Source organism: Callospermophilus lateralis, chromosome 5 (assembly GCF_048772815.1).
Source record: "Callospermophilus lateralis isolate mCalLat2 chromosome 5, mCalLat2.hap1, whole genome shotgun sequence".
Taxonomy (NCBI): Eukaryota; Metazoa; Chordata; class Mammalia; order Rodentia; family Sciuridae; genus Callospermophilus; species Callospermophilus lateralis.
In genome coordinates this window covers 87,735,775-87,760,786 of record NC_135309.1, presented here as the reverse complement: position 1 = coordinate 87,760,786, position 25,012 = coordinate 87,735,775, and the positions used below count along the sequence as shown (strand labels likewise).

Sequence of the window (25,012 nt, the reverse complement as noted above, 5' to 3'; positions counted from 1 at the left end):
TTATCAATTACCTAAATTGTTAGGTATAGAAGTAGATAAAATAGATATAAGTAAAATTTCTGCCATCAAGTTACTGTTATTTCTAAGTTATCTAAGACTTTTTTTGAACAGCTGATTCTCATTCTTGAAACAAATATTTATTGATCATTTTATCCATCAGGCTGAATCCTAGACCTACACAAAACAGTAAAAACTCTTCTCCTACAGTATATTCTAGTAGACAATGTAAACAATGAACTAAAGTTTCATTTGGTTTATAAATAATAATTTAATGCTTTACCAATAATCATTTAACCTTATATGAAAATGTATTTAAATACATATAGATGATATACAAATAGATGTGATATAAATATAGATGTAGTCTATGTGGGGAAAAGAGGGAAAATGTGACAGTTAGCCAATGGTTGCAGGTGTTGAGAAGGAACAAAATCTTGTGGGTAATGGAGAGTGAATCCAGGCAGAGCCAAACAAAAGGTGGAAGTTAGAAGCCAGTGTAAGAAATTGGGAGGATACTGCATGAGCCAGTTGAGAAATTACAGTAACCAAGCTGTGTAGGGACTGAGAAATGGTTGGATTCTGAATACATTTTTCAGGTAGAGCAGACAGGATTTGCTTCTGGAGCACATGGGAGCCCTTTTCCCTGAACTCTACAACCATACATCCAACTAACTGTTGCATTTCTCTTCAGTTTCATCATTCATGTAGTTGTTCAACGTTTTTAGTCCTTATTATGTGCCAAACACTTGGCTATGCTATGGGGAAAATGAATAATGCATTGTTTCTTTTTCTGGAGAACACACTGCCTAATGGAGGAGATAGACACATTTGAAACATGTGAATTGTAACAGCACTGAGAAAAAAAGGGACATAGTGAAATTGTCACAGGAAAAATGACATGTAAACTGGCATTTGAAGGATGAACAAAAGCCTGGGAAGAGAAAGAAAGCTGTTCTCTGGTCCAAGCCTTAGAAACGATGAGGATGGATCAGTTTTTTTATGGTAATTCAAATGCAAGTATCCAGAAATCAAATGTAAAAGCAGACTGAGGCCCAGGTAAAGAGAAGGAATACACAAAAAGTATGTATTCTGTTTACCAGAATTTTGAGAATGCGAGTGCATTTCTCAAAAAGAATTCTGAGGCACATGAATTCCTTAACTACATGATTGTCCTCCTCATCTAAGCCTTAAAATGCAGAATTGTCGTTGGTATTCCACACACCCTCTCTTTGTATATTCTGACATGTTTAGATCTTTTGGTTTCTTCCTTCCCGGTAATTTTATTGTGTCTCTTCCTTCCATGCACCTTATCACTCCCTCCCAGGGACATCTGCCAAAAACTGTCTAACTCCTACCTCACAATTTTTCACATGCCACATCCTAAGGATCCTGTTGCAGAATTTTCTCCACTCTCTTAAGCCTTGTTTTCTTCATTCATAAAGTGATAAGGATACCCACTTCATAGGATCATAGTAAGGATTAAGTGGATTAATATATCAAAGCACTTGGAACAATGCCTGTTGCATAATAAATGCTCAGCACAGTCTAGCAATTGTTTGGAGGAAGCACAGAGTAGTGCTTAGCAGGAGGGCTCTGGAAGGAAACAAATCAATTTGAATCCAAACTCAGTCACTTAGCATTTGGATGATTGGAGAAAGTAATTTATATTTCCCTGGCTTCTTTTTTTTTTTTTTTTTCTCTCCTGTAAAATGGTTAGTACCACAGAGATGCATGCTATCTACCAGTATATTATGGCAGGAACTTAAAGGCCATATTTCTAATAACAGTTTTCCTTCAAGATACATATTTGAATAATGCATGTAAAGGGTTTAGACAAGGCCTGGCAGGAAACAAAAACTCACCAGGTATAGTAGCACACATCTGTAGTCCCAGCTACTTGGGAAGCTGAGACAAAAGGATCATTTGAACCCAGGAGTTCAAGTCCAGCCTGAACAATACAGTAAGAGCCCAGCTCATTTTTTTTTATCTTTAAAATGCATCAAATTTTAGCTATTTTGATAATTGTTGTTTGTTTATTATTGCTAATAATGATTCTACCTTGAGTTCAAGTTCTTTCCTAACTTTAACCTGTATCCTCAAAAATGTTAAAAAAAAATTTTAGGGAGTGAAATTTTATATTCACCTTTTATGTTTCCTTCATAATCTTTGATCAGTCTTTATATAAGTGCCCAGCCAAAAAATGTTAATTTGAATACAGAAAGATTCCAAAAATCAAATGTGTAGGAGGAAAAGCAGTTAACTTGTCAATAGTCAGTCATTTGCAATTAAGAAATAATAGAGTAATTAAACTGATAGAATAAAAACTCAAATATAAGTTAATTTCATTTAACATATTCTCTATATTTTTAATAGTATTATAAATAAAAATGCAGAGACAAAGATATTTAAGGCAAATATAGAAAAACAAAAAACAAACTTTTGTAGAGAAATCATCTACTAGAAACTCACAAGAAACAGCAAATTAGCAAGTGGTAGGAGGGGGAAAATTATACTGAGAACTTCAAGTTCTCAGTAAAACTTCAAGTACAACAATCGACAAAGTTTTTATAAGAATTTGTTATGCCAAAGTTTTAAAAATGTTTAGTCTGTTCCTCCAATGTATAAATATTCTTCAGGAAAATATTGCTTTCTTTCTTTTTTTTTTTTGTATTTTTATTTGAGAAGTAACACATAAGCATTGTAAAAAAAAATTAAGTAACACAAATATGAAATTAAGACTCCTTGTCATACCATTAATTTCCCCTAATGCTTTTTATCCAGAAAAAAGGAAAAATTTAGTCAGCAATCACTTCAAAATACATATGCTCATGCATAAAGTTTGAAAATCGAGTGAGTCTATATATATCATGCTGCCTTTTTAATCTTAACTTTGTAAATATTTTATATCAGTGCACCTAGACACACTTCATTTTTTAAATGATTGTATAACATTTAACATACTTCTATATGTCATATGAAGGTATCACAATGTATACACAGCTGAGGCAATTGAGACATTTCCATTATTTCGCTTTAAGGAACAATATTAGAATAGACATTCTTGCACATATTTTGTCATTCTTTTGCAAGTATAAATTTCTAGAGTTATAATCCAGTATAGAATTTTTATTTTAATGACTGTCTTATTTGTCAGTTATTAGTAACAGTTGACAAAAAATGTTGTAGCAGTTGAAAATCCTACTATGTGTTAATGAAAGGATCTATTTCCCCAAGTACTCACCAGCATATACTCAGACATTCAAATTGCTATTGTTTTTTTTTTCATGTAGGTGTTTTATCTGGTTTTCTTTTATAAATATTCTTTGAATATATTTGTTATTACAGAAGTATATCTTTTCAATTTCCTCATTTTTGTTCTAGAACTTTTGTAAATTTAACTTTTAGGTGTGGATACTGAGGATTAAACTCAGGAATCCTTTACCACTAAATCACACCCTCAACCCTTTTTATTTTATTTTGAGGCAAAATCTCACTAAGTACCCAGAATGGCATTGAACTTGCAATCTTCCTGTTCAGCCTCCCCAGTCCCTCAGATTACAGGTGTGCATCATCAAGACTTTCTGGGGCATATTTCTTAAGAAAGTAAACAGACAAAAATAAAATATTGTACTATTCAATTTATGACAATGACTAATATTTATTGAGCACTTACTACCCACTCTGCATTTATCATTTATTGTCACTCTAATGCCTGTGGCAAATCCAGTGGGCATCCTGTTTTCATAGAGACTTTAGGTTAAGGCAAAATTGATATTTAAATTATAAAGGTGGAAAAAGGAAAGCGCAAGTTCTAGGAGAGGTAGATCACACATGACTTACAAACCCTGAAATATTAACCATGTGGTACTTTACAAAAGAAAGGGGAAAAAAATGAAAGATTGATGACCACTGTTTTAAACCTTTTGCATGTATTTATTCATTTAGTTTTCACATGAGTCATTAAACCAGTTAACATTCTTTTTGGTTGGTACTGGGGACTGAACGCAGGGGCACTGGACCACTGAGCTATATCCCCAGCCCAGCCCTATTTTGTATTTTATTTAAAGATAGTGTCTCACTGAGTTGCTTAGCATTACCATTGCTGAGTAATGGCTTACCATTGCTGAGTCTGGCTTTGAACTTATGATCCTCATGTCTCAGCCTCTGGAGTCATTGGGATTGCAGGCCACCACGTCTAGCAACATTCTTAAATAATGTTTAAAACACGCTATTCTTTCAGATGAGAAAACTGAAACACAAAAAAAGATGTCTTTTAATTGCTGTAAAGGAAATAAATCGAGAAATGAATAGCTAAATAGGGATGTAAAATGAAGAGGGTCTCTAAGAGAAAAGAAAGTGGGCATCCAAAGGAGGAGAAAAGGATATGCTTGGCAGATCAAGGAAGCTCATTTGCCACCACTAGAAATTTGGTCTATTTAGGGAATTTGAAGATGATCAGTGTGGGTAGGGTACAACCAGGTGAGCTAAGAAGTAGGAAACTGTGGAGACACAGTAAAGACAAGGTCATGCAAGACCTAGAAAGAAATCTAAATTGTATAAAATAAATTTATGGGAAGCCATTGAAATACAGGAAGAGGGGGCACAGGTGATGCATTTAAATTAAGATAACACGTGGACATGTGAAGAATAGAACATGGAATGACCAAATTTGGTGGTGTTGCAGTAATCCTGGAAAAAATATTACAACAGGATGAACTGAAGGCGTGGCAGTTATTTGAAGAAAAGGGATAAAGACAGGAAATGGTTTGTTACAGGATTATGTTTGGGAGATGAAGGGAAGAGAATAGTGCCAGGTAGCTGGTGGTAGTAACTCACTGGATAGGTAATGATGTGATTTGCTGGCATGGGTTAAGCACAAAAGGAAGAGTCCTCAGAAGAAAATTTAAGATCAACTTTCTGAAATGATAACTTGTAAATTACCTGTGAACCTAAATAAAGAGAGAGCAAAATCCTAGACTTTATCTTGGAGAAGCTCAAGCACATAGTATTTAGATAACTTACCCAAGCCAATGGTGGAGCTGTGCCAATAAATGTGCCAATTTTCCTTGGCCTCCAAGAGACCAAGAAGCAGCTAGCCAGATAGATGATTTATTCAAGACTCTAAACCTGGGAGATTACTAGCTGCTTTTCCAAAATGCCTCAGAAGAAACTGGAAATCCACCTACTTTAGCATCACTGGCACACAAGGATGAAAAGAAGTTGCTTCATGTCTCATCTCTTGTTAAAACAAGAGTCATAAGCATCCCTCAATATGACACTTGAGCTTCATTCCAGTGAGCGGGGGTGGGGGTGGGGGGCATGAACCATACACAGTTTCAGAGAAAGGAAGGTCAATAAGAGGAAACGATGCATACCAACAACACAGACCTGCTGCAAGAGACAGATGACAGTGTGAGCTAAAATAATTAGAACATTAGCAGAGATTCAAGCTCAAAAAATGCACACCAGACACTTTCTGGGGAAGACAAACAAGCAAACATGCTTTCCTAAAATCAATAATTCAATAGATAAAATGAAAGAGAACAAGGTCACTGTTTAGAATCGTGTGAGTCTGGAAGTTTGAAGAAAAATAAACAACTACTGCACTAAGAATTGAAACCTTGGAGAATAGATCAGGACACCTAAACATGCAAAAAAAAAAAAAAAAAAGTACAAGTTACAGGTGGAGAACAGAGAACCAGTGATAGAGGACCAAAAATTAAGCAAATTTAAGTGGTTATATTGAACTGAACAATCTCAGTTGTATTGGGATGTTATCTTAAATTCATTGGATACATTTTTTCTATTTGAAAACTTGAAGCTTCAATCTCAGGCAAATATTGTTCTGTTCTCAAACTATGTTCAACACTTTATCATTTCTATTATGCCTTATACTAGATAGAACACCATGCTTATGGATTCATTTTTCATGTGGCTTTATTTTTGCTGTTGTTCTTGTATTTTATATTTTTGCCTATCTTTTATGTTAGTAGCTATTGCTGTGTAAAAACTATCCCAAACTCAGCAGCTCAAACAATAATTATTGATTATTGCTTCCAAGTCTATGGGTCACCTGGGCAGTACTTTGGTCTTGGCTAGATTCACAAATATTTTTGTTTTTCACTGTTGCTGTCTTGAGGACCGGGGCATAAAATGTGCAAGATGAGTCTGAAACAGCTTTTTAAATGCCAGGTGGCCAAGAAGCTCTTAAAATGACCAATGAGCTAAGTTAAGGGGGCTCATAAGTGCCAGGATGAGGCCCTGTGAGCATCCACAAGAATGGTAACTTTAGTGTATCAAAGCACAGTACAAATGTTTGAATTCCTGAGTACAAAATAAAACCCAAAACAAAACAAAGCAAAAAACCATCAGCTATCCTTGAATGATGTTGAAAAACATTTCTTTGAAAACTGGAAAATAAAAGTAGAGAATCAAACATTTATTCTGTCTCTCCCACACAAACTATACCTTTAGATAACAAAATGATAGGTAAAGTGAAATTTCTCTTGAGGTAAGTATTTTAACAATTAAATCAAGAAGTGCTCAAACTAGAATTTTTGTAACTTCTAATAAATTAAGAATCTAAGTATGATCATCAGTGGCTGCTAACATTCAACAAGACAGCCAAGCTCTTCAATACTAAAACCAAACAATAAGCTTCTGAATCCAACTCAATTTACAGAAAATAAGGATCATTTTTAATTTGACCATGTGAGCAAGTCAACACAATCTAAAATATGTGGAGCACTACTGGACAAATTATCCTGTTTCTTCAGCAAATAAATTATAAGGAACAAAAAATATGAGCAGGAGGGTAAACTGAATTATAGTATGTAGAGATGGCCCCTTGATGATAAAGATTTAAAGAAAGGTAAAGAAACATTTACAGTACTATGACAGTAGACATAGTGGCTAAAGTTAGAGGGAAAAAAAGAGATTATTTTTTAAAAAGAACACAGGCAGGGCTTCTGTGGTGGCCATGAAAATCCACCCTGTGTGACTAGGAGAGGTGGTTGCAAAGGTGTTCAAATTACCATAACTGACTGATTTGTGTGGGGATTTAGGTATTCTGCTTTTTTGTGTTTGTATTCAGTTAAACAATAAAAGAGATTTTAAAAATGCATCCACTAAGGTTTATACCTCTGATTTAGAATAGCTCCTGGCAAAACACTTCTTTCTATTAAGACCAACTAGAAAAAGCAGAATGAAAGGATTTTTTACTAATGTCACAGAAGCTGAGACAGTTAGGAGTTAAGGACCAAGACATATCCTGAAGAGACTGAAAGATCCTTAGGGTCGACCCAAGCTTCTGGACCCTGTTCTCCCCTTGAGGTACTTGCCAGTTAAGCTAGAAATCCAATAACATATAAATAGATAGGTAGAAAAACATAATTCTCAGAATTTAAGAACTTTTGTAGAGAATATAAAAGATAAAGGAGAAATCATACTCCAAATTAGAAAATATTTTTAACTGGATGAAATATAAAAGCTGATAGATTGCAGCTAAGCAGTGTAAGGAAATTCACTAGCTCTGAATACTTACCTGAGAAATGAAGAAAGCCAACAGATCAATGTGATCCAGTGCTAAGCCCTGACAATCTGTGTAAATTAAACCTATCTACTAGGAACTACTGCTTCCAAAAGGACTGATGGTCTGACAGATGTCCTTATACAGGCTTATTGGGACAAATCTATGGAGTCTGATCTTTTCCAGGATAAGAAGAAAAAGTAAAATGACACATTTGAATTTGACGGGGAGAATCTTCTTGGCTACATGAGATAATTCAGAAAACACTGCCTTAGGAAACAGAAAAAAAAATGTGTCCAGATCCTTCTCTATAGTTTTCAAACATGAGATATGTGCCAATTAGAATGTGAAATACTTCACATTTTTCCCATTCATCTTGTACCTCCAAAAACAATGAGATGACTGATTTTGCATGCAAAATTTTAAATTATTATTCTATGAACTGGTTATTTAAAAAATATTTCTCTAGAAGGGGCTCAAAACCTCAGTTTATGAACACTTTGAGTCTTCTGTACAAGTATTTTTTACTGAAATCATGAGTGATTGTATAGACATTCATAAAGGAGAATGTTATTTTGTTTCACTGGGAAGCCTTAACTGGAAAGCCTAGAATAAACATTTTCTTTTCCTGAGTGAAGGCTAAAACTAATAATTAGACCATAAATATCACAATATTATTTTTCATTATATCATTATCAAGTCTATTTGGTACTCTTTAGGAGAAATAATTACATCTTTATCACTCTTTAATGAGTTCTAAATGTTAGTTCTGTTTTTGGATTTGGAATGTACACTGGAGTACTAAGGACTATGAGAAAACAGAGCTTGCAGGACATGCTGTGTGGATTCTCATAAGCAAACACCAGAAAGAAAGTACCTTGATATTTACAAAACTAAAAGCTGCAAATTAAAAGGGCTTTATATCAGAGCACAAGTAGTAGATAAAAGATCTCGCTGATAGACAAAATCAGACAAAACCATCAGTTGCCTCTTCATGACACTCTATTGAACTTATTGAAATAGTACCCTGATTTCCAACTTCAGCATTAACAGGAAGAGAATGGATATTAGCATTACACAATTACAATGATGATAATTTAATTTTTCTGCCGTCTGGGTATAAAATTTGGAATCCTTGGTACAGTCTTAATTTAAAAAAAAAAAAGTTATTGTTTAACATGGCTAATGGCAATATCCTTAGGATAGGTTACCAGATTCAGTTACCAGATATGTGCAGGACATGTATTTAAATGAACTTAAAAGTGGAAAATAAATTGCTTTGAAAATTCATAACAGGAAAAGAAAATAGGAATGTCACATTTTAGTCTATTTTTAACTGATGCATAAAAGTTGTGTATACTTACGGGGTATGGTATGTTGTTTTGACACATGTATACATTGTATAATGTTCAATTAGTGTAAACACATCTATTGATTTAAACATTTATCATATTTTATGATGAAAACACTCAAATTCCTTTCTTTAATATTTTAAAAATACGCAGATTATTATCCTTAAGTATTGTCATTTAGAATCACCCTTGTGTACAATGGAACACCAGAATAACCTGCTCCCAACTCTAATTTAGTACTCATTGATTAACCTTTCCCAATTCTGCCCTCCCCAGCCTTTAGTAACCACTATGCTACACTCAGCCATGAGGTCAAATTTTTCATATTCCACATGTGAGTGAGAGCCTTAAGTGTTTGTTTTTCTGTGCCTGGCGTATTTCACTTGAAATAATGATCTCTAATCCACCAATGTTGTCATAGGTGACAGTTTTTAATCCCTTTTATAGATGAATAGTAACACATTGTGTATACCTACAATATTTTCATTATTCTTTCATCAGCCGATGGATACTTAGGCTGTTTCCATTGCTTGGCTATTATGAATAACGCTGAAATCATCATGGAAGGACAGATGATATCTCCCCTACATACAGATTTCATGAGTATATTTTTTATATACCTGATGACCATTTATATGCCTTTTTTTAAAGTGTTTGTAGTTTGTAATTTATAATTATTCACAGTAGTGGTATTTGTTATGCTATCCTCACATATGCACATAACAAAATTTGATGATCTATTCTTCAGTACCTTTCCTTTCCCTCCCTTCTCCTTTTCCCTGATCTGCCAGCTCTACTCTACTGATCTCCTTTTTATCTTTATTGTCATATCATCATCATAATCATCATCATTTTAATTATTACATTACAATTATATATAAAAACAGAGTTCCTTGTGGTATATTCATACATTGTGCCTAGCATAATTTGGTAGATTCTTTCTCCTATACTTCCTTATTCCTTCCCCTCCTTCCTCCTTCTGAATCTCTTCCTATACTCAATTGGTCTCCCTTCTATTTTCATGAGATCCCTTTTTAAATTTTTTTTCTATTTTTCTTTCTCTACATTCCACATAGAAGAGAAATCATTCATCCCTTTATTTCTGAGTCTGGCTTGTTTCATTTAGCATAACCTTCTCCATTTCCATCCATTTATTCATAAATTAAATAATTTCATTCTTCTCTATGACTGAGTAAAATTCTGTTTGCATATATACCAAATTTTCTTTATCCATTCATCTGTTGACAAACACCTAGGCTGGTTCCATAGCTTGGCTATGTGTGAGTTACACTACTCAAAAATAATAATAATAATAATAATAATAATAATAATAATAATAATAGGAGTGGGATAGCTGGGTCATATGATGGGTCCATTTCTAATCTTTTGAGGAATTTACATATTAGTTTCCATAGTTGTTGTACTAACTTAGAATCCCATCAACAACACATAAGTGTGCATTTCCCCCATCCTTGCCAGCATTTATTTTGTGTATTCTTGATAATTGTTATTCTAACTTGAGTGATAAAAATTTCAATGTGTTTTGTTTTGCATTTCTCTGATTGCTGACAATATTGAACATTTTTCTCATGTATTGGTTGAAAACTTTTATTTACTTTTTGAGAATGCCTGTTTAGTGCTTTTGCCCATTTATTGATTGCGATGTTTGTGAGATTTTGTTGTGTTTTGTGTTTTGGTGTTAAATTTTTAAGTTTTTTTAATATATTCTGGATATTAATCCTCTGTTAGAAGAATAGCTGGCAAAGATTTTCTCCTATTTGGGGGGATATTTCCTCATCTTCTTGTTTCCATTTCTGTGCAGAAACATTTTTGTGTGATGTCCTCCCACTTAGTGATTCTTAGTTGTATTTCTTGAGTTTTAGAGGTCTTGTTATGGCATCTGCATCAATATGCTGTAGTGCTGACCCTATTTTTTTGTTATAGCAGTTGTAAACTTTCTAGTCTAATTACTAAATCTTTGATCCACTTTGAATTGACTTTTGTGCAGGATGAGAGAGAGGGATCTGTACATATGGATATCCTGTTTCCCACCATCATTTGTTTTTTAAGAGGCTATCTTATCTTCACTGAATGTTTTTGACATTCTGATCAAGTCTCAGATGACCATATCTGGTATGTATTTTTCTCTGTGTCTTCTATTCTATTCCATTGATCTTAGGGTCTGTTTTGATGTCCATGCCATGCTGTTTTGATTACTACAGCTCTGTAGAATAATTTCAGATCAGGTATTGTGATGTCTCTAGCATTGCTTTTATTGCTCAAATTTGCTTTGGCTCTTATGGGTACTTATTCTTCTGTATGAATTTTAGGACATTTTTATAGTTCTGTGAAGAATGTCATTGGTATTTTGATGGGCTTGCATTGAGCATATAGACTGCTTTTGGTAATATGACCATTTTAATAATATTAATTCTGACTCTCCAAGAGAGTATTCTATTTCTTTATTCAATAGTCTGTAATTATTTTAAAAGTTTTTTGCCTCCTTGATTAAATATATTGTTAGGTATTTTCTGAGATTGTGATTGAAATATTTTTCATGATTTTTGTATAGAAAAACTATTGCTTTTTATATGTTGGTTTGTATCCTGCTACTTTGCTAAATTTGCTTATCAGCTCTACATGTCTTCTGGGTCTTCTAAATATAGGACCATATCAATTGCAAAAATTTTTATGTTTTCTGGCAATCACTAAAATAATATAAAATGGTCAAAAAATAAAACTGAAGACAAAATCAGCATGTCTTAAACATAATCTTTTCTAAAATGATACAAATAACTAATGTAATTCTAACTTGAAATCCAACATTAGTATAATTGTTGATATCACTATTAATGTTTTTAAAATAATATGAAAAAATAATGGATTAAAACTTCTTAAATAATAGGAATAAAAAAATAATCACAAAGAATGACTTTCTATAACTGAAATCTATTATAAAGTTACCATAACCAAAATGTAAAGATAGATTGGCAAATATATAAATGAAGTAAAACCAAGTTTAAAAATAGATCCATCATTAAATACCTAGAAATTAGAGCAGAAATCCTGTAACTGCTATAAGAAAATGTAGGCCTAACACTCGAACGTGTCGGCTCAGGAACTGACTTCATTAACAAAACTCCTAAAGCACAAGAAATAAAGTCAAAATCAATAAGTGAAATGTCATTAAATTAAAAGCTTCTGCACAGCAAAGGAAACAATCAAGAGTATGAAGAGAGATCCTACAGAATGGGAGAAGATTTTTGCCACCTGCTCCTCAGATAGGTTATTAATATCTAAAATTACAAAGAACACATAAAGCAACACCAAAAATACACAACTTAATAAATAGGCAAAAGAACTAAACAAACATTTTCCAAAAGAAAAAAATACAAATGATCAACAAATATATGAAAAAAATGTTAAACATCTACAGTAATTCAGGAAATGTAAATCAAAACTACATTGAGAGTTCAGCTCACTCCTGTCAGTATAGCAGTTATCAAGAACAAATAATAATAAATGCTGGCAAGGATTTAGGGGAAAAGGTACATATATTGTTGGTGGAACTGAAAATTAGTGCAACCACTCTGGAAAGCAATATGGAGATTTCTCAAAAAACTAGTAGAGGAATCACCATATGACCCAGTTATTCCCCTCTTCAGTATATATTCAAAACATTTAAACTCAGCATACTAAAGAGATGTAGCCATATCAATGTTTATAGCATCACAATTCACAATAGCTAAGCTTTGGAATCAACCAAGGTGCCCTTCAACAGATGGATGGATAAAGACAATGTGGTATATATACACAATGGAATATTACTCAGTCATAAAGATGAATGAAATGATAGCATTTGCCAGCAAATGGATCAAAGTGGAGACTCTTTTTCTAATAAGCCAGTCTACAAAAGTCAAAGTTCCATTTCTTCTCTCTGTTATATGGAAGCAAATCCAAAAGGATTTGGGAAGGAGATGGGAAATAAAAAAGAAAAAAAAGAGAGATAGAAAAAGGGGGGAGGTGAGGGAATTTCATCAAAATAGAAGACAGATCACTTGAGTAGACAAAAGGGAATTGAGGAGGTGAAGGAGGGATGGGAAAAGGGAAGAACAGTGGAATAAATCTGACTGAACTTTCATATGTACATATATAACAGAGTGAATCCCATCATTCACTATATTCACAAAACACAAGTTAAAAAAAAAACTATAAATAAATTACAGAAAGATCAGTAGAGTGGAGGGAGGGGAACAGGGGAGAGAGAAAAAAGGGAAGAGAGACATTCTGGGGACTGAATTAGAGCAAAATATATTTCATGCTTTTGTGATTATGTCAAAATGTCTCCAGGTGTTATATACAACTAAAAAGATTTAAAAAATTAAAAAATAGCTCCAATATATGTGGCAAATATAATTAAGTTGATAAAAGTATAACCTTAATTTAGAAAGAAATTGATTCTTTCTTTAATGAATGGTACTGGCATAATTAGCAATTAATTTACAATAATCAAAAACTTAGACACACTTTTTTATATCATGTAAAAATTAGTGTGTAGACTGATTAAAATCTAAATGAAAAAGAATAATAAAAATTGCTAAGTTAATGTGTAAGAAAATATTCATAAATCTTTAAGTCCTCTAGCAAAATACTAAATCAAAGAAAAGACGGATATATTCAATGACTGAAGTATTTAAAATTATATCACATACAAATTCCTGAGGAAAAAAATAAAGTAAATAATTTTGCAACATTTGTGATTATTTTCTAAGTGCCTACAAAATCTAAAATTAAAAGTACTCTGGTAGAAAAATAGACATGAGGAAATGCAAACCACAAAATCTTAAGAAAATATGCTGAACTCACTAGTAAAAGTCAATGAAGTGCAAGTAAAACAACAAAGGTACATTACTTTGTATTCATTGGTGAGGGAAAAAATACTTTAAATGCCAACATCAAATATTGCTGAGTTTATGCAGAATATTGAGTGACTGATGGGACATCACAAATACCAAGAAGACTAAAAAACTATTCAAAAATGAAGACTCGCAAGGCCCTGGATTCAATCCCCAGAACTAGAAAAAAAGAAAAGAAGTGAAGGATATAAAAAATGCAGGACAACTAAGTTTGGTGTATGATTCTGAACTGGATCTATTTACTCTGAGGGACATTACTATAACATCTGGTAAAACTTGAACCACGATTAGTTACTAGTATGATTATTATATGATTAATAATAGCGTATTATTATAGTATTATATGATTAATAATAGTATGTTATTATATATAATATAAATCAACATTAATGCTGACAGTTTCATTTTGGCTATGTAAGGAGTATGACCTTGCTTGTAGGAAATACAAGTATTTGGAGTTATAAGGACACAATTTCACAATTTACTGGAAATCTTTAGAACTTCCAACTTTTCTCTGAATTTTAAATTTTTTCACACACGCAAATTAACAGCAAACCAACATTAAGAAGTATATTCCACAAAAATAGCAATGCAAAGTAAACAATATTATTTATTTTCAACAGGAATTATAAATAAGTTTATATTCATTGATAAGGCAAGAGTTAAATGATATGTTTACCATACAGAGTGAATTTTTGTTATGTGAATAAATTAAGACTACATGTATTTCCTTTCCACTTTCCACATCCAACCCTGCTTGGACTTAAAAGTGACTGGCTCAAAGAAAAGATTCTGCTTCATGTAGCTGTGATTCTGGTGAGAGCTTGTCAGACCTGTTGGGTGATTAGACAGTCGGCAAAGAGGAAGATGCTAATGAGCAACACTCCCGGGCACAAAAACACTTCAAAAGTCATATTTTTCACTTCAACCAATTGTCAAAAGCTTTTTCCTTATTTCCCCCTCTATGGTAACAAACTAAACTCACCCAATATAATGACTTTTCTTTCTTACATAAAAAAAGTTTGTAGACTGTTAGAACATAACAGTGCATTCTCATTCTTCAGTCATGTATTCCAACAAAATCAGTAACGGTATTAGTGTCCTAACAGTGTTGGGTCTAGAGCTTCACTTATTCTGTTAAAGTTATGACCTCCATGCAGTAAACAGGGATGATGAGCTAAAGTTAATTCTGAATACAAAGTGATTAATGGAAATACAGGATAAGAATAACAACCATATTCTCCTTGAAAGTTAAAAGTCTGCTTTGCTTTTAAATATGCTGTTATTCTTTAAGGAACCTCCAGGTTAAACATCCATTTGAAGATTCAGACAGTTGACGTTGGTGTCACTTATACTCAGACAATAATAAATAGCAAAACACAGCTTCACAAGCAGCATGATGAGGACCTGTTTGTGTGGGCATTATTTTCATCAGGACCATGCCCACAACAGACAATATCAAACATTCAGACAATATCAAACAGGGTGTAGAAGAAGACAGAACCGGTACTCTAGCATCTGAAAATAAATCATAGAAACAATCTAATCAATACGAGTATAAAAATCAATTTACTAAATATTTAAGTTAATGAGAACATTTCAGCTCCTTGTTTTAACCCTTCTCTACCAAACATCAGTTTGGAGCTTTCAAGTACTGAAGTACATGTGGGAATGTGTAGCAGAGTATGAGAAATTGTGCCTGAACAGGACCTGCGAAAGCTCTAACAGCCACTTCAGCTTTATTTAACTTCACTCTAGATTGATCATCACCCTCACACAGCTCAACTCCTTCCTATAATACACACTCTTGACAATGGCTAATTTGGCCACTTACAAAAATAGTGCTACCATTTGTCCAAGAGCAACAAGTTCAATATGATTCAGAGATCACAGAAAATGCTCTTAAAGGAAAGGAAAAGATAGTAAAATCATCAGAGAACACATTGATTTTTTTTCACCTTTATTTGGTGTAATTAATTTCAACAAAGATCTGCTGAGCATTTATTACTAGCTGTGTTACATCAGACAAAAATAAAATACTCATCAATTTCCAATTTTCCAAGAATATATAGGGCAAGTTTTCAGATCACTCCCCAATTCTGGGCTTTCTAATCTACATGTGCAAACAACTGTGTGACTTGCAATGATCTTTGATAAGGCACATAATATTTCAGTTTCCTGCTCAAACCATTTAATGTGGGTAAGTTTATATTTTTATCATTTTTCTTTTCAAATAACCTTTTAACTCCCCCCAAATAAGAATTATCTATATCCCACACCAGGCCCCACCCACAATGTGAGTGCACACATATGTACTCCTTAATTCCGATTCACCACGGTGTAAAACGTAGAACGATTCCTCATTAGCTAGACCACGGAGAGCTCATGTTTTTGATGACCAATTTTCTTTATTTGGAAAGTCAGATTTGGATATCATTTTTTTTCCATCTAAATTGTGTAATATAATATCAGTATAAATGGATATAAAACTTCTCAAATGGCAGTTATTAAAAGAGATAACATGGTTACCCCTTCCTCTATTGAGAGAGGACCCAATGCTCTACTAAACATCTTCAGCTTTAAAAATGGGAGGTGCCTTCCAATGTGATCTCCCTGCCTTCACACTACTTCACACCTCCAGTCCCCTACAAGCAATGTTAAGTGGTCAGTAGATGCATCCTATTGTTAGGACAGATTAGGGTAGTATAGATACAATCAGGTCCTCTTTCTAGTCATGCAGGAATTTTACCTAATTGCAGAAATATTTGTTGTATGCCTTGTATATTGGTTTGCTAGGGCTATTATAACAAAATACTACAGGTTGAGTGGTTTAAACCTCAGAAATGTTTTTTTTTTTTTTTTTTCTCACCATTTGGAGTCTGGCAGTCCAGGATCAAGGTACAAGCAGGTCTGTTTTCCACTGAGGCTCTTTGACTTGTAAACACCAAGGCAATATAATGGCTTGGTGTAGTTCCACAAGGCAGTCCTTCTGTGTATGTGTACTCCCAGTATCTTTCTGTGTGTCCTAATCTATTCATATAAGGATAACAGTCACATGGATTAGGGCCCACTCTAACAGCCTTATTTTGCTTCAATTATTTCTTTAAATGCAATGTCTACAAATACAATCACATGCTGAAGTACTACAGGTTAGGGCTTAAACATATGTAGGGGAGGAAACAACTCAGCCTGTAACACCTTTCTAGCATGTATTCAAGGAATATGAAAATGAAAATATCTTCTCAATGAGCAGATCATGTATTCTATTAGGAAGGTAAGTCTGAAACCAGGCATTATAGTCAGAATGCAAGTGCCCATAAAATAAAACATGAAAGTATTGTTAAAGCTCCAGAAAAATAAAGGATTATGCCTATTTGGGAAAAGCAAAAAAGTGTTCATAGAGCAGGTGACATATGAGGACATGGCTTTAGTGACTTCTAATTAGGGAACACCACAGCAGGTGAAAGTTTTCTCTGGTTCTTTTTCCTGAATAAGTATGTTCCTCATGCCTGGATAATACAGGCATTTTCTTGTAGAGTTGGTAATTGCTTCAGATAGATCTTCCATGACAGTAATTCTCAGTTTAACTCTGTCTAATGTGCTGCTAAATACTTCACAAATTTTTATCATTTTATTGATAGGTAATAAGTTTCAATAATTATATATTTTTTTTATTTTGAAGTTTATTTTATTCTTAATGGTGATGGCCAATTTTATGTGTAAACTTGACCAGGCTACAGTGCCCAGTTGTTTGGTCAAACACTAGCCTGCATGTGTTATGAAAGCATTTTGTACATGTGATTAACATTTATAACCAGGTGAGGTCCATAAAGAAAACTAACCTTAACAATGTGGGTAAGACTCACTCAATTTGTTGAGCAGCCAATTCATTGAGTAAAATATGGTTACTAGAAGAAGGAGTTTTGCCTCAACTTTAACATAGAAACTCCTGCCAGAGTTTCTAATCACTCAAGATCTTCTATGGGTTTAATATGGGTTGGCTTTCTAACCTCAACTTCTGTTTAAGTTTCCAGCCTGCCCTTAATTTTCGAATTTGAAAGTACAATATTGAAACCACAATAATGTGAAATACAGCTAGATAGATAATAGATGGAGATGGATGGATGGATAGATAGATAGAGAGATAGCTATAGATTGATTATAGTTAAAAAGATAAATAGAGAGTGAGACAGAGACAGAAACCCAGGTGAATCCTATTGGTTCTGTTTCTTTAGAGAATCCTAACTGATCTAATTATCAAATGAGTCTGGTCCTTTTTATATTTTTGTATTATTATTTTTGGTTTTTCACTTGGATTTTTAATCCATAATTACTCTTTTTAATTTTTTTTCATTTTAATTAGTTATACATGACAGTAGAATGCATTTATACACTTTGATATATCATACATGGATGGGGTATAATTTCTCATTTTTCTGAGTGTGTATGTTGCAGAATCATATATTGGTTATGAAGTCACATATATAGTACAGTAATAATGTCTGTTTCATTCTACTATCTTTACTATCCTTACATCTCCTCCCCTCCCATCACTTCCCTCTACCTAATCTAACTAAGGTAATGCTATTCTTCCCTAGTGACCTCCCCCACCTTATTGTGAATTATCACCCTCATATTAGAGAAAACATTTGGCCTTTGGCTTTGTGGGATTGGCTTATTTCACTTAGCATGATATTCTCCAACTCCAGTCATTTACTAACAAATTCCATGATTTTACTCTTCTTTAAACCTTGGTAATATTCCATTGACTATATATACCACATTTTCTTTATACATTCATCTATTGAGGGACACTTAGGTCGGTTCCATAATCTAGCTATTGTGAATTGAGCTGCTATAAACATTGATGTGGCTGTGTCACTATAGTATGCTGATTTTAAGTCCTTTGGGTATAAAATAAGGAGTGAGATAGCTGGGTCAAATGGTGGTTCCATTCCCAATTTTCTGAGGAATCTCCATACTGCTTTCCATAGTGGTTGCACCAATATGCAGTCCCACCAGCAATGTATGAGTATACCATTTTACCCACATCCTCACCAACATTTATTATTGCCTGTGTTTTTTTTATTTTTTAATTATAGTCAGCCACAATACCTTTATTTCATTTATTTATTTTTATGTGGTGCTAAAGATTAAACCCAGGGCCTCACACATACTAGGCAAGCGCTCTACCGATGAGCCACAACCCCAATCCTTGCCAGTATTCTTGATGATTGCCATTATGACAGGAGTGAGATGAAATTTTAGAGTAGTTTTGATTTGCATTTCTCTAATAGCTAGAGATGTTGAATACATTTTCATATATTTGTTCATCAATTGTATTTCTTCTTCTATGAAGTGTCTATTCAGTTCCCTAGCCAATTTATTGATTGGATTATTTGTTTTTCTTTGGTGTTGTGTATTTTGAGTTATTTATATATCCCAGAGATTAATGCTTTATCAGAAGTGGATGTGGTAAAGATTTTCTCCCAATCTGCAGGCTCTCTCCTCACATTATTTTTTCCTTTGCTGAGAAAAAGCTTTTTAATTTGAATCCATCCTATTTATTAATTCTTGATTTTACTTCTTGAACTTTAGGAGTCTTGTTAAGGAAGTCAGATCCTAGGTTGACGTGGTGATTTGGGCCTATTTTTTCTCAGAGTCAGGGTCTCTGTTTTAGTGGCCAAGTTTTTGATCCAGTGTGAGTTGATTTTTGTGCAGGGTGAGACATAGAGGTTTAATTTCATTTTGCTACATATGGATTTCCAGTTTACTAGCACCATTTATTGAAGAGACTATCTTTTCTCCAGTGAATATTTTTGGCACCTTTGTCTAGTATGACATAACCATATTTATGTGGGTTTGTCTCTGTGCTTCTATTCTGTACCATTGGTCTACAAGTCTATTTTGGTGCCAATACCATGCCATTTGTATTACTATAGCTCTATAGTATATCTTAAGGTCTGGTATTGTGATGCCTCCTGCTTCACTTTTCTTGCTAAGGATTGCTTTAGCTATTCTGGTTATCTTATTTTTTTCAGATGAATTTCATGACAGCTTTTTCTATTTCTATGAGGAATGGCATTGGGATTTTGATTGGAATTGCATTGAATCTGTATAGTGCTTTTGGTACTAAGGAAATTTTGATAATATTAATTCTGCCTATCGAGGAGCATGGGAGATCTTTCCATCTTCTAAGGTTTTCTTCAATTTTTTTTCCTTAGTGTTCTGTAGTTTTCATTATAGAGGTTTTTCATCTCTTATGTTAGATTGATTCCCAGGTTTCTTTTTTTTTTTTTTTTTTTGAGGCTATTATAAATGGAGTAGTTTTCCTAATTTCTCTTTCAGTGGATTCTTCACTGATGTAAAGAAATATGTTTGATTTATGGGTATTGATTTTATATCCTCCTACTTTGCTGAATTCATTTATAATTCTAGAATTTTTATGGTTGAATTTTTTTATCTTCTAGATACAGAATCATGTCATCAGCGAACAGTGTTAGTTTAAGTTCTTCTTTACCTATTTGTATCTCTTTAATTTCTTTCTTCTAATTGCTCTGCTAGATTTTCAAGGATGATGTTACATAGAAGTGGTGAAAGAGGACATCCTTGTCTTTTTCCAGTTTTTAGCAGGAATGCTTTCATTTTTTCTCTATTTAGAATGATACTGGCCTTGGGTTTAGCACATATAGCTTTTACAGTGTTGAGGTACATTCCTACTATCCTTAGGTTTTTAGTGTTCTGAACATGAAGGTGTGCTTTATTTTGTTAAATGCTTTTTCTGCATCTACTGAGATGATCATATGATTCTTGTTTTTAAGTCTATTAATATGATGTATTATGTTTACTGATTTCCATATGTTGAACCCTGCATCCCTGGGATGAATCCTACTTGATGGTGGTGCACCATCTTTTTAATATGTTTTTGTATGTGATTTGCCAGAATTTTATTGTGAATTTTAACTTCTATGTTCATCAGGAATATTAGCCTGAAATGTTCTTTCCTTGGTGGGTTTTTGTCTGGTTTTGGTATCAGGATGATATTAGTCTCATAGAATGAGTTTGGAAGGGTTCTCTACTTTTCTATTTCATGGAATACTTTGAAGAGTATTGGTGTTAATTCTTCTTTGAAAGTCTTGTGGAACTCTCCTGAAAATCCTTTTGGTCCTGGGCTTTTCTTGGCTGGTAGGCTTTTGATGGTGTATTCTATTTCATTACTTGATATTGATCTATTGAAAACATGCATGACCTCCTCATTTAGTTTTGATAAGTCATATGTCTCTAGAAATTTGTCGATGTCTTTGATATTTTCTATTTTATTAGAGTATAAATTTTCAAAATAGTTTTTAATTATCTTCTGTATTTCAGATGTGTCTGTTATGATGTTTATTTCTTCACTTTTATTTTAATAATTTGAGTTCTCTTTTTCTCTTCATTTGCATGCCCAGGGGGTTTTCTATTTTATTTATTTTTTCAAAGAACCAACTTTTTGTTTTGTCAATTTTTTCAATTTTTTTGTTTGTTTGGTTGGTTTTGTTTCAATTTCATTGATTTCAGCTCTGATTTTAATTATTTCCTGTACTCTTCTGCTTTTGGTGTTGATTAGTTCTTCTTTTTCTGGACTTTGAGATGTAGTGTTAGGTCATTTATTTGTTGACTTTTTATTCTTTTAATGAATACACTCAATGCAAAAAAACTTTCCTACTAGTACTGCCTTCATACTGTCTCAGAGATTTTGATATGTTGTATCAGTGTTCTCATTTACGTCTAAGAATTTTTTTTATTTTGTCCTTGATTTCTTCTACTATCCATTCATCATTTAATTGTGTATTATTTATTCTCCATTTTTTATGGAAGCTTCTATTTTTTATTTTATTGTTGATTTCTAATTTCATTTTATTGTGGTCTGATAGAATGCAGGGTATTATCTCTGCTTTTTTGTATTTACTAAGAGCTGCTTTCTGGCATAAGATATGGTCTATTTTTAGAGAAGGAGCCATGTGCTGCTGAGAAGAAAATATATTTGCTCATTGATGGACTAAACATTCTTTATATGACTGTTAAGTCTAAATTATTGATTGTATTATTTAGTTCTATAGTTTCCTTATTTAGTTTTTGTTTGGAAGATCTGTCCAGTAGTTACAGAGATGTGTTCAAGTCACCCAGTATTATTGTATTGTGGTCTATTTTACTTTTGACATTGAGAATGGTTTGTTTGATGTGTACATAGATGCTCCATTGTTTCAGGCATAAATATTTATAATTGTTATGTCCTACTCATATATACTACCCTTAAGAAGTATGAAATGTCCTTCTTTGTATCTTCTGATTAACTTTGAAGTCTACTTTATCTGAAATGAGAATGGAAATCCCTGCTTATTAGGCAATCCATATGAGTGATAAGTTTTTTCTCATTCTTTCACCTTCAGCTGTGAATATCTTTGTCCATGAGGTGAGTCTCTTAAAGACAGTATATTGTTGGATATTGCTTTTTAAAAAATATTTTTTAGTTGTAGATGGACACAATATCTTTATTTTATTTATTTATTTTTATGTAGTGCTGAGGATGGAACCCAGTGTGCCTCACATGTGCTAGATGATTGCTCAACCACTGAGCTACAACCACAGCCCCTGGGTATTGCTTTTAATACAATCTGCCAGTCTGTGTCTTTTGATTGATGAATTTAGGCTACTAACATTCAAGGTTATTATTGAGATATGATTTGTATTCCCTGTCATTTTGATTTCTTTCTTTCTTTTTTTTTTTATTTGTCTTAGTTTCTCATTTGGTTGAACATCACTTTAGGGTAGATCCTCCTTTTGCTGGTTTTCACTTTTTTTTTTTCACTTCATCCTCATGGAATATTTTGTTGAGAACACACTTTAATGTAGGTTTTCTAGTTGTGAATTCTTTTAATTTTTGTTTATCATGGAATGTTTTGATTTCATTTTCAAATCTGAAACTTAATTTTTCTGGATATAAAATTCTTGGTTGGCACCATTTTCTTTCAGAGCTTGAAATATGTTATTCCAGAACCTCTTAGCTTTGAGAGTCTGGGCTGAGAAATCAGTTGAGATCTTAATTGGTTTCCCTCTATATGTAATTTGATTTTTTTTTCTTTAAGATTTTATTCTGTATGTTAGTCATTCTCATTATAATGTGTCTTGGTGTGGGTCAGCTATAGTTTTGTACTCTTGGGGTCCTATAACCTCTTGTATTTGATTTTCCATTCCATTCTTTAGGTTTGGGAAATTTTCTGCTATTATATTATCGGAAAGATTATGCATTCCTTTGGTTTGAATCTCTGCTCCTTCATCTATTCCGATAACTCTTAAATTTGGTCTTTTTGAGTTATCCCATAATTCTTCATTGTTCTGTTCATGGTTTCTTATCTTCTCTGCATGTTAAACTCTACTTTCAAGGTTATATATTTTGTCTTCATTGTCTGAGGTTCTTTCTTCCAAGTGGTCTAATCTGTTGGTGATGCTTTCTATTGAATTTATAATTTGGATTACTGATTCCTTCATTTTGAGGATTACTGCTTTTTTTTCATGATCTCTAACTCTTTATTGGAGTGATCTTTCACTTCCAGTATTTTTTCTTTGATTTCACTCCTTATACTATCATTTACTTCACGTATCAGTTTAACTATATACAATCTAAACTCCTTCTTGGACATTTCTTCTACTGTGTTATCAATGGCTTCTGTTGTAGAAGTATCTTGGTTTGTTTGGGGCGTTTTATTCCCCCCTCCTTTTTTTTCACGTTGTTAGTGTGTTTTTCCATCTAAAAATATGGCTCTAAGTCAGGATACATTCTACCCTGTAAACCTTTAGTGTCCCTGAAGTTTCCAGCACCTTGTCTTTACTTTAAGACCAATATCAACAGCACCCAATGAACACAATATATAGCCTTAAACCTAATAATGCCGCTAAGGCATCTACTGCTTTCTCACAATGAACCAGAGTAATGAGTTCAATAATATCTATAACTAAAAAAGAATATTTGTTAAAACAATTATGATTTAAAATGGTAGTTGGGAGAACAAACTTCATAAAAATTTTAAAAGTTTTATGTTGGAAATCAGAGTAGAATCAGAGGCAGTGTAGTGGTAGTGTAGTATGCAATATTCATGAGGGAGGAAGATAGAAACTAGAAGTAAAAATTCACAGGAAGAGTATAAGACAGCTGACAGAGAGTGGCTGTTGGTTGCAGAAAAGTTGGAAAAAATAGAGGAGAGAGAGGAAGAATACAAACAAAGAGGAAAAAAATAAAGACTTAAGAATACAACAAAAATGCAAAACACCAATCATATATCATTGTCCTCCACACACTGATGCATAAAAAAATTTATGTTCCAAGTATGGTAGAGAGATTAGTGAATCAAAAAATAACATAAAATAAAATAAGTCTTGCTGGAAAGTCAAATTCTCTCTGTCAGTGTTCAACAGTTTCTTAGCTCTGTCTCTGACATCTCTTGGGAACACCAAATCCAGATCAGCCCTTGCAAACCTGTCTCTATCTCTCCAATCTGGGCTTCAGATACCTCAGGATCTGCCATGCTGCAGTCTCAAGATTTCAATGCTGCTTCTTCTTGCAGAGAGACCACCAGGGATACACTCATGCAAAGGAGAAACCCCGAGGTGCAGCAGCAGCAAGAAAATGGCCAGCAGCACTCTCAGCTGAAAGACCCCAGGCTCCTCCAAACCTGCAGGCTTCCCCACATTGGACCTGCAGCTGGAGTCCCCAGACAGAGGCTCTTGTGGTGGTAAACCTGCTGGCACCCAGAACCCCAGCTCTTTCTGGTGTCCCAAAATGGGTGTAGCCACATGCAACCAAAACTGGATTCTCCTCCGAAACAGTCCTCTAGGCTGTTGTAGCAGCAGTAGTAGTGGTGGTGGTTGGCAACCCAGAGCAGGTCAGCGGTAATGATGGCTGCAGCAGCAGCTACAATAGCAGCTATGGGGGCATTGTCTCTGGGTGATCTCCAGGGATCAGCAGCAGTGTCGGCTTCAGTTGCATCGAAGGCAGTGGTTTCTTCTGTGAAAGTAGCATCCAGAAAGAAGACCTCCAGGTGATCTGAGGCTGGCAGCAGCAGAATCAGAGGCATCAATGGCGGTAGAAGTGCTGGAGGCAGTTGATTGACAGGATATTTCTGCTTCCACAGAAGCAACCACGAGCCAGCAACAGAATTCACCTCTGAGTTGAATTCTGA

General features: G+C 33.7%; 1 pseudogene; it reads right to left on the bottom strand.

The window, feature by feature from the left end:
• LOC143400463 (2-iminobutanoate/2-iminopropanoate deaminase pseudogene) overlaps positions 1–24,358 on the bottom strand; it is a 192,789-nt pseudogene extending 168,431 nt beyond the window's left edge.
• Positions 24,359–25,012: the final 654 nt, after the last annotated feature.